Source organism: Artibeus jamaicensis, unplaced genomic scaffold (assembly GCF_021234435.1).
Source record: "Artibeus jamaicensis isolate MK-2021 breed Jamaican fruit bat unplaced genomic scaffold, CSHL_Jam_final contig_468, whole genome shotgun sequence".
Taxonomy (NCBI): Eukaryota; Metazoa; Chordata; class Mammalia; order Chiroptera; family Phyllostomidae; genus Artibeus; species Artibeus jamaicensis.
The window spans coordinates 294170-305889 of NW_026521846.1; the positions used below are offsets into that span (position 1 = coordinate 294170).

General features: G+C 42.0%; 1 pseudogene; it reads right to left on the minus strand.

Annotated features, from left to right (window-relative positions):
- Window positions 1-3220: 3220 nt before the first annotated feature.
- Window positions 3221-4635, minus strand: LOC119065792 (lupus La protein homolog; annotated as a pseudogene).
- Between the last annotated feature and the right edge of the window lie 7085 nt (window positions 4636-11720).

Here is an 11720-nt window from a genome sequence, read left to right on the forward strand (position 1 = left end):
CCTGTCTTAGGTCATACCTCCCTTGAGGAATATTACCCATCATTGGCTAACTGATCAATCATTGGGGGCCAGGCAGGGTGAAGTAAAAAGGAGCAGAGACAGTGTCCCTGACAGGGAGATGAGTTTTGTCTCCTCAGTGGCTTATGGTCGCTCACTCATCCTTAGCCATGTGGGGGTTACAGCTCCTGAAACCAGGAAGGGCAGTTCCTAACAGCCACCCATAGGTGGACAGCTGGATCCTTCCTCTAGAAAGGCCTTTACTCATTGGCCTTTTGGGATACTCCCTCAGCCTAAGACTTCAGAAACCCTGCTGGCCCTGCCACTTCACTTGTAGGAGCCCCTGAATGAAGAAGCTAAGAGTGGCTGAGCTATAGTGGAAAGCAGTGCAGTTTTCTTTGTTTTGGTAGTACAAGAAGATAGGAGATGAATAACTTTTTGTGCCCGTTCTTTGCAAAATCTTAAAAGAACTCACAGTATTGTTTATAAAGGAGAGCAACAGGTCCTTTTGTAGTAAGGCCCCATTTAAAAGTCAGATAACTGAAGTCCTAAGAGTTCAAGAGACTTGGTGATACTTGGGGTACTGAAGGAATTCTTTTAAAATTATTATTATTTAGTAAATTATGGTTAATTAGTAAGTTAGAATTATAGCAACTGCCATTTATGAAACACTGCTCTAAGTGCTTTATTTTATCTTTTTTTATTGTTGTATCATATGGAAATTGTATTTTCAGTTTTTGAGGAACTGTTATACTATTTTCCACAGCAATTGAACACCACCAACAGTGCACAATGGTTCCAATTCCTCCATGTCATCACCAACAATTGTTATTTTCTGTTTTCTTTTTTTAAAATATATTTTACTGATTATGCTATTACAGTTGTCCCAATTCCCCCACTTTACTCCCCTCTGCCCTGTACACACCCTCCCACCCACATTCACCACCACCCCTGTTAGTTCATGTCTATGGGTCGTACGCATAAATTCTTTGGCTTCTATATTTCATATACTACTCAACCTACCCCTGTCTATTTTCCACCTACCATTTATGCTCCTTATTCCCTGTATCCTTTCTCCCATTCTTCCCTCTTCTCTCCCCACTGATAACATTCCATGTGATCTCCATTTCTGTGATTCTGTTCCTGTTCTAGTTGTTTGCTTAATTTTGTTTTGTTTTTAGGTTTGGTTGTTAATAGCTGTGAGTTTATGGTCATTTTACTGTTCATAGTTTTTATCTTCTTTTTCTTAGGTAAGTCCCTTTAACATTTCATATAGTATGGGCTTGGTGATGATTAACTCCTTGAACTTGGCCTTATCTGGGAAGCACTTTATCTGCTCTTACATTCTAAATGATAACTTTGCTGGATAGAGTATTCTTGGATGTAGATCCTTGCCTTTCATGACTTGGAATACTTCTTTCCATTCCCTTCTTGCCTACAAGGATCCTTTTCAGAAATGAGCTGTGAGTCTTATGGGGACTCCTTTGTAGGTACCTGTGTCCTTTCCTCTTGCTGCTTTTAAGATTCTCTCCTTAATTTTTAATCTTGGGTAATGTAATTATGATATGCCTAGGTGTGTGCTTCCTTGGGTCCAATTTCTTTAAGACTCTCTGAGCTTGCTGGACTTCCTAGAAGTCTATTTCCTTTGCCAGATTGGGGAGGTTCTCCATTATTTTTTCAAATAACTTTTCAATTTCTTGTTCTTCTTATCCTTCTGGCACCCTTATAATGCTGATGTTAGAAGGTTTAAAGTTGTCATGGAGGTTCCTAAGCTTCTCTCCGTATTTTTGAATTCTTGTTTCTTAATTCTGTTCTGGTTGAATGTTTTTTTTTTTTTTCCTTTTGGTCCAAACTGTTGATTTGAGTCCTGGTTTCCTTCCCTTCACTGTTGGTTCCCTGTATATTTTTCTTTATTTCACTTTTCATAGCCTTTACTTCTTCCTCTATTTTGCAACCATATGCAGCCATTTCTGTAAGCATCCTGATTACTAGTGTTTTGAACTGTGTACCTGATAGGTTGGCTATCTGTTTGTTGCTTAGTTGTATTTTTTCTGGAGCTTTGATCTGTTCTTTCATTTGGCTATTTTTTTGGGGGGGGGGTCTGGGCATGTCTGTTATGTAATAAGGGGCACAGCTTTAGGTATTCGCTAGGGTGGGGCAACCCACTTCGAGTGTCGTGGTGCTGTACATGCGGGAGGGGTCCCAGAGGGAACAATCCCACTCGTTCAGCTCTCTGCCAGCTTTCAGCCACTTCCCCTACCACCCACAAGCAAAGTGGGCCCTTCTGGTGCTGATTCCCAAAGTGGGTGGTTTTGTGTATGTTCTAGGTCCCTGTGGATCTCTCCAACAAAACTTTTCTTTGAGGCTGGGAGTTTCTCCTGCCACCTCAGCCCCCACAGGTTTTTTTCAATTAGAAGTTTTGAGGCCTTATGTCCCTGTACTGGAACCCAGGGTTGCACTTTCTGTCTCACTCCTTAGTTGTTCCTCCCAGTTTATGTGCAAGCAAAAGTGGGACTGCCTGGTCCACTAGCTGCTGCCTCGCTGTGAGTCCTCTTCACCTGGCTGCCCTCCTCCACCCCTCTTAACAGTCTGGATGAATGTTTCTTCTTTAACTTCTTAGTTGTCAGACTTCCATACAGTTTGATTTTCTGTCAGCTCTGGTTGTTTTTTTGTTTTTAAATTTATTGGTGTCTTTCTTTTGGTTGCGTGAGGAGGCACAGTGTGTCTATGTATGCCTCTACTTAATTTCATTTAATCCACCAAGCAGTCTTCTTATAGTGTAGGTACAAACAGCAACTCCTCTTTACTGATGAAGAAATTGAAGCTCAGAGAAGTGAAGAAACTGGATCAAGGTCACACAACTAAGAAGCAGCAGGACAGGATATTTTAGCAAGCTCCATCCATTTCCTTCTGTTTTTTTTTTTTGCTCTTTTTATATAGTATATTTTATTAGTTTGTACTAATACATTCTGATATTACAAAGGCAATTTAATACAAGAATCTTTCTTTTGATATTGAATTATCTGAAATAGCATAGAACTGTACATCAAAATATCCTCATTTCGATAACAAAAAAAAGAGAAAAGCTAAACAACAAAATTTTTTTCTTTTTACAGGTGGACTTTGAAGTGGACCTAATTCGGTTTTCTTTTTAAAAGACTCCAAAGACAAAACCAACTGAAAACATAATTAAAATGAATTAAAAGTTTTTTTTACTAAACTACTAGTCTCCAGCACCATTTTCCATTTTCTGCTGTTTTAATACAGGTTTTTATTTGTCTGTTTCTCTTGCTCTTTTTCCTGGTCCAGCTGGACTACTTGTATCACATTCCTCATCACTACCAAATTTAGTTTTCTTGCCCTGAAACTGTATTTTTCCTTCAGCAGATCCAGTCTGGGCAGCTTTATTTCCCTTTCCTTTTCCTTTTAATCTGCAACCTTTGGACTTCCATTTGTTAAGGGATTCTTGTTGATCTATGATTTTCTTCAGTGCTTCTTTTCCCACATCTCCATCTAGTACTTCCCATGTCACTACTTTCTTCCTTAGTTGTAGGTTACCATTATTTGCATCTTTGGCCTTATCCAGTGCTTCCTTGGCTTTTTCTTTAAACAAAATTATTCCTACTTTTGCTCCTCTGATAAAGTCTATCCATTTTATTTCACCATGATTTGGGAAGAGGGTGTGCAATTCTTCTTTACAGGTCTGATCATCTAGGTCCCCCGAAAATTTCAGCAAGCAGCCAATCTTTTCTTCCACAGATTTGATTTTAGCATTTTCTGCTAACTTTTGTTTTTCTTTTTGCTTGTTTAGCTCATAATTTTGCTTCCACTTTATTTTGCTATCTTTCTTCATTTTTTTGCAAAGTAATCTTCCTTGAAAAGTATTAGTAGATCTGTGTCTTTGTACTTTTGTCCAGCAGTCTCTGAAAACTTTTTAGCAGAATCAATGCTGTCAAACACAGCAAATATTGATCCCTGAAATGCTTTGTGCAATGTTCTTCTCAACTGAATATTTAGTACTTGACCTTTGTTTTCTAACCATTTTTTAATGTCATCAAGGGTTGAATCAGTAGGGGAGCCTTTAGTGTAAACAAATCTGTTTTTTACATCATTTTTATGCTCATCAGTCACTTCTGGGAGGGGTTTGTTTGGAGATCTTCTGATTTTGGTTTTATTTTCACTTATCTCCATGAGTTCTGCCTTTGGTTTTCTCAATGATTTTACTATTACATTAAAGTCTGTTGTTAGACAGTTTCACCTATTGAATTTTATCATTATTTCCAAGGGTACCCAGCCTTCCTCCAATTTGATTTGTTCCTTTAAAATGTTTTCCCATGGTAGGCCCTGGCTGGTGTAGCTCAGTGGATTGAGTGTGGGCCTGCAAACCATATGATCAAGGTTCAATTCCCAGTCAGGGCACATGCCTGGGTTGCAGGCCAGGTCCCAGCAGGGGACACACAAGAGGCAACCATACATTGATATTTCTCTCCCTCTCTCTTTTCCCTTCCCCTCTAAAAGATAAATAAATAAAATCTTAATTCTTTTTCCCATGGCAAATTGAAGTCACCAAATAACACTCGATGTGATGACAGATTTTGCCACCAGAGCAGCCATTTTTTCATCACCATTTTTGGCCATTGTGGCTATCTTTCAGGTCCCAGTCCAGCACACCCAGACCACGGGATCATTAAGCAAGCTCTATCCATTTCAAGTTGGATAATAACTTGCTCATAAAACCAGCTAGAACAATAAATAAATATATTCACATAAAATGAAAAGGAAAAGACACTAAAAATATATTTTTTGGTTTAAGGGTTTGGGGAGTTTGAAGTGAGTCCAGCTTCAGGTACCGCTATTTCCATGGGTCTCGATGATGTCAGTAGGACTCCAGACTCTCTCCCCCTGCTTGTGCTGCCTTTCTCAATATTAGCTTTATGTTCTGCCTCTCTGTGGGAAGGTAGAATATTGCCCAGCAGCTCTCAGGGCACAATCTACCAGCTTGGCATCACAACAGAAAGAGAGCTTCCCCTTTCCATGGTTCTAATAAAAATCTTGGGATTAGGTCTCATTGGATCAACCTGGGTCATGTGCTACTTTTGTGCCAATCACTATGGGCTGGAGTGCTCCAACTGTTCTAGCCTGAGGGGGCAAAGTGTGGAGTCAGCTCTGAGAGCAAGGGAGGGGACCCAGAAGAGAGTCGGGATGAAAAGACCAGACAGCAAGGTGGAAACCAGCAGACAAAGCACAAATGTCTACCTCAAAAGGAGGGTGCCTGCCTTTGGAGCTCAGCCTCTGCCAGTGGATGTATCCACTCTTGTGCTCTGTGTCTGGCTGTGATCCCAGGTGCTACCTGGGAACTTACTATGTGCCAGGTGTCTGCTGGATCAGAGATTTCTACCCGGGGGTGTACAAAGCCCTGAAATTATGCAAACACTTTATACTTGCTGTGTGGAGAGGGTATCCCCTGCTATCATCTGTACCTCTAAGTGTTTCAGAACCACCTTAAGATGCCAGGATACACAGGTCAGTACAGTTTAGTGCTGTGATCAGAAATGAAATGGTACCTCCTAATTTCTAAGCCAGTGAGCCCTATAATGGTAATAACTACTAATAATAACCATAACCAGCATTTATTTGGCACCTACTATGTTCCATACCTGCACTGGTTCATGCTGTGAGTGGTTTAAGCAACCATAAAGGAATTTCATTTCTTTCCTACAGTTGCCCAGATGCCCAAAGTCTGGGCAACCTTCCAGAGAATCTAGGTATGTTGGAGAGTGTGTGCTCCTTCCTTGTGCATGAGGCATGTGGGTCTGTGGAAGTGGGGCATGATGCCAGGGGAGCTGCCATATACAGTAGACAGCACACCTTGGAGAGAGCTGGCTGGTCTCCAGGATGTGGCCTGGGAATGTGAAACAGAGACTGTTTTATCTGGAAGTTAGGGGCAGTGGGGGGATTGTCTTCATGGCCTCATGATCTGCAGCAGTGACTATGTGTGGGAATGTTTGCCAGAAGGACCAAGGTGCCCCCAGGTGAATGCTCCAGAATTAGGCACTGGAGAACTCCCTTGTCAAGGGGTATCTGAGGCACCTGTGCAGGGCAGTGATGGGAGGCCCATTTATGGGAACCCCATTCTCAGCCCCAGATGGAAGTGTGTGGGTGGGAGGGGTGTGGCAAGTGTGTCTTGGCACTTAGTGAGAGAGTCCCGAGAGCCATTTACCAGTTGTCGGGAGCTGACCAACAGCCGTCCCTTGACACAGTTGGGACGGATGAGATGCATCTGCACAGCAGAGGCAACTGTGGCTGGGTTTCCTGTCTATCTCTCCCTTGCATGTTTGTCTTTGCAATTAATAGGTGGTGGGATTTTTAGACACCTGTATTTCAGGTCCAATGATCCACATAATTCCAATGAAGTTGTACAGAATAATTTCTTGGCCAGAGAATGAAGTCCTCCCTAATGAAGTAGCCCCTGAATATCTGAAAGTTGATGGAGTAACAGCCCCTCCCCTACCTTAGACAGGATTATAGATTAATTAGAAGTAGACAGGCAAAGAAACAGGAGAAGCTGGTTAGCTACTACAAACTAAGCACATAGAAACAATTACCAAGGAGTTAGAGTCCATATTACATAAAGAAACATTTTAGACAGAAAGATAGATAGCTAAGTTAGACATCACAAAGGCCTTATAATGAATATCCTAACCTCTGCTCGGTCTAGCACACCCTTTTGCCCCATGTCGAATTCTAAGAACTTTAATAAACAATAAGACATTCAAACTCTGTATATAGAGGTATTTCAAATTGTCTGATTAATGGTTCTCCTGGTCAAAACAACTTTTGTTTAACATAACTGAAACTATGGAAATTCTTGTACTTTTCCTGGTTACCTCTGCATTGGTTTGTTCTGCTTAACTGATAATGCCATGCACCTGTTCCTTTAATGTTATATAACAATCTCTATGAAAATAAAGCTTAATCAAACTCTTAGAGTTCAGTCAGACCCACAGAGGCTTGCTGTTCTCCAGCATCCAATCGGGTGTCTGACTCTTCATTCGTTGCCTGCGCCATCCATCCTTCGGGGACCCTGAACCCTGCCGAGGCTGGACCCCGGCAACCAGTGATTGCTGGCCACCCACTGTCCTTCAGACTTCTCTCTGCAAAGTACCCAAAGTCTCTGGCCGGCCACGACTGGCTGAGGATATGGAGGTGCCTATCTGGAAGAAGGCCCTTAGCTTGTTTGCTGAAAGGTCTGTATCCCTGCTAACATTCTCCATTAGTGGCCGAGTAAGGAAAGGACATATATATTTTTTTATTTTTAGAGCACTTTCAGGTTCATAGTAAAAATAGAGTGGTAAGTACAGAGATTTCTCATATACTGTATTTCCACATGCACAGCCTCTTCCACCATCAATACCCTGCACCAAAATGGGTCATTTATTAAAATGATAAACCTACACTGACACACCATTATCACTCAAAGTCCACGGTTACATTTGGGTTCACTCTCAGTGGTGTCCATTCTATGGGTTTTGACAAACACGTAATGACATGCCTCTACCACTGTAATATCATACAGAATAGTTTCACTGCCCTAAGAGCCTCCGTGCTCTGCCTGTTCATCTCTGCTGCCAACCCAACTGCTGCCAACCACCTATCTTGCTGTCTCCATAGTTTTGACTTTTCCAGAGTGTCACATACTTGGAAGCACACAGTATGTAGGCTTTTCAGATTGGCTTCTTTCACTTTGTAATAAGAATTTCAGGTTGGATGGTTTCTTTATGATCGTGATTTTTGGAGGGAAACTGATGTGTGACAGAGGGAGCTAGGAGGGGACAGATGTTTGGGAGAGGTGGCAGAAAGATGGTGAAAGATGATGGCAGGGGGCAGAGGTGAAGCTGGAAGTTACTGCTGGATCCTGGCTCTGGGAGCAGAGAATTGGCCATGACTGGGATGCTGGGCTACACTGGGCTAAGAAAGCAGGTCCACTAGCCACCTGACTGCTAAGTGAAAATCTCAAAGGACAGAAGTGCCTATATATTTTTAAAAAATATTTTATTCATTTATTTTTAGAGAGAGGAGAAGGGAGAGAGAAAGAGAGAGAAACATCCGTGTGTGGTGGCCTCTCAAGTGCCCTCTACTGGGGACCTAGCCCACAATCCAGGCATGTGCCCTGACTGGGAATCAAACTGGTGACCCTTTGGTTTGCAGGCCAACACCCAATCCACTGAGCTACACCAACCAGGGTCCCATGTATTTTTTAATAGATATAGTTTTGTATTTTTGTGTTTATTGTGGGCCCCCAAAGCATGGGGCCCCCTTCCTTATGGACATGTAGCATTTTCTGTGAGTGGTCACATGGGTACTTCGGTGCTCATTTCAATGGTAATGTATTATCAGGGTCTTTCCTTCTTCTGCTAAGGGACTGGCTGTCTCAGGACTTGAAGGCTGCCTTGCCTATTTCAGTCTTCCCCCACAAGACATAGCACATAGGTGCTGGGGCTCAGGGGCTTTGGGGAACAAGATGGGTAGGTTTCTCTAACGGTCCACTGGGTGCTGAGCCCTGTGGTCACTTGTGGTAAAGTAAATCACAGCCTTCCTGCTGAGTGACTCTGGGCTTGCTGGTCCTGGCCCAGAGATCTACAGCTGTAGTAATGCTGGGGACTCAGTACCACTCTGGTGGTACCAGAAATAGCAAAACCTCAACTAATGTTTCTCTATACCAGCTGGAACTAGTATTACTTTCTTTAAAAAGTTTTTTATCTCTTCAACATTTGGAGTGCTATGAAGATGGCACTCCAAATTCTTCCCTTCTGCATGTGCCTATGCCCCTCCTCCCACGAGGTGGACATGACGCTGTGACAGCTCTGCACATATCCCCTAAGAAGGCTGGAAGCTTCACTTTATCTCTCTGGAAGTTAGCTGCCATACTGTTAAAGGATTACGCTAGTCTGAGGAGTGATGAGAGGTTAAGTGGGGTAAGAGGCACCAGGATCCCAGGCACCAGTCATGTGAGTAAAGCCCCATGAATCTTCCAGTCCCTGCTGGGCCTGGAGGTAGCAGTGGGAAGCCTCTACCACACATTTTGTGGAGCTGAGAAACTGCCTAGCCTAGCTCTGCCTGCTTATTGTACCATAGAACCATGAGAAACAATAAAAAGTTGTTATTTTAAGCCACTCTATTTTGTTATACAGCAGTAGATATCCATAATGCTCTAAAAAAACATGGAAAAAATATGATGGTCAAATGTTTGATTGAGTACCTACTGTTTGCCAGGTTCCCTGCTTGGGGCTGACACTACAGAAATAAAACAAGAAAAGGCCCTTGACTCAAGAGCTCACAGTTGGAAGGAGGCAACTCTAACAGAGTGATTTGCCTAGTGGATGAGCAGCAAGGAAAGTGGAAGGTAATGTAGGGAGCAGGGGGGAGCGAGACTGTGTTCCAGAAAGGCAGGAACATGGCAAGGTATGTCCCTTGGTTCCACTGCACATAAACCACCAGTTTGTGACATTTCTGTCCAGGAGTTCATGTGGATGGATTTTGCCATAAATGCAATAAAGATGCTGGTTACCGATGATGACAAAGACTTACCATGTGCCAGGTGCTGAGAATCATCTTATTGTTTTGTTTACAACCACCCAAGAAGAAGAATATTGTATGGTCCCATTAAATTGATGAGAAATCTGAGGATTAAGGACCTGAAGAGACTTGCTTAAGGTGAGGCAGTTAATAAGGGAGAGAGGCAGGACTCTGAGGATGTCTGAACCTAGAGCAGGAGCTTGCAGCCATGATGCTGCTCACCTGCTTTTTAAGTTAACATTATAAACCAAGCACTTCCTTATTTTAACATTTTAACAATGTTAAAAATGACTTCTGAAATGGCATAGTAATAACTATGTAATTTTTCATTTTAAAGTTTCCTAAAATTTAACACTTTAACACTTCCCCATTCTGTTATCTAAAAAAAGGATTTGGGGCAGATATATATAGATGTAGATACAGATCTACATATCTATCTATCTATCTATATCTATACCTATACCTATACCTATACCTATACCTATACCTATACCTATACCTATCTATCTATATATCTCCTTTTACGAATATTGAGTTATTTTCTTTTTTCTTTCTTTAAAAATTTTTTTGAGGCTTAAAGACTGAGACTTATAGCCAAGATGGAGATGTAGGTAGATACATTGTGCCTCCTCACACAACCAAAAACAGGACAACAAATTTAAAAACAAAAAACCAGAACTGCCAAAAAATCGAACTGTTTGGAATTCTGACAACCAAGGAGTTAAAGAAGAAACATTCATCCAAACTGGTAGGAGGGTTGGAGATGGGCAGCTGGGGTGGAGAGGACTCATCACAAGGTGGTGGCTGGAGGACTGGGTGAGGTGGCGGCTGGTGGATCAGGCAGTCCCACATTTGAGTGCAGATAAACTGGGAGGAACAAATAGGGAATGAGACAGACCACGCAACCCAGGGTTCCAGTGCTGGGAAATAAAGCCTCAAAACTTCTGACTGAAAAACCTGTGGGGGTTGAGGTGCCAGGAGAAACCCCCAGCCTCACAGGAGAGTGTGTTGGATAGAAACAACCCCCCCCACAGGCTCCTAGAACATACACAAATACACCCACTCAAGAGTCAGCACCAGAAGGGTCCAATTTGCTTGTGAGTAGCAGAGGAAGTGACTGAAAAGTGGCAGAGAGCACAGCAAGCAGCATTGTTACCTCTCAGACCCCTCCCCCACATATAGGGCCACAACCCAGCCATGTGGGGTGCATTGCCATGGTGAATACCTAAGGCCCTGCCCTTTACTACATAACAGGTGTACCCAGACAAAAAAAAATGGCCCAAATGAAAGAACAGATCAAAGCTCCAGAAAAAATACAACTAAGCAATGAAAAGATAGGCAACCTATCAGGTGCACAGTTCAAAACACTGGTAATCAGGATGCTCACAGAAATGGTTGAATATGGCCACAAAATAGAGGAAAGAATGAAGACTATGAAAAGTGAATTAAAGAAAAATGCCCAGGCAACTAATAGTGATGGGAAGGAAACTGGGACTCAAATCAACAGTTTAGATCAGAAAGAAGAAATAAAAATTCAACCAGAACACAATGAAGAAACAAGAATTCAAAATTATGAAGAGAGGCTTTGGAACCTGTGGGGCAACTTTGAATGTCCTAACATCTGAGTATAGGGGTGCCAGAAGGAGAAGAAGAAGAAATTGAAAATTTATTTGAAAAATAATGGAGAACTTCCCCAATCTGGCAAAGGAAATAGACTTCCAGGAAGACCAGAAAGCTCAGAGTCCTAAAGAAGTTGAACCCAAGGAGGAACACACCAAGGTATATCATAATTATATTACCCAAGATTAAAGATTAAGGAGAGAATCTTAAAAGCAGCATGAGAAAAGGACACAGTTACCTACAAAGGAGTCCCCATAAGACTAACAGCTCATTTCTGAAAAGGAACCTTACAGGCAAGAAGGGACTGGAAAGTATTCCAAGTCATGAAAGGCAAGGATCTACATCCAAGAATACTTTATCCAGCAAAGTTATCATTTAGAATGCAAGGGCTGATAAAGTGCTTCCCAGATAAGGCCAAGTTCAAGCAGTTCATCATCACCCAGAGCTTATTATATGAAATGTTAGAGACTTATCTAAGAAAAAGAAGATAAAAACTATGAACAGTGAAATGACAGCAAACTTAGAAC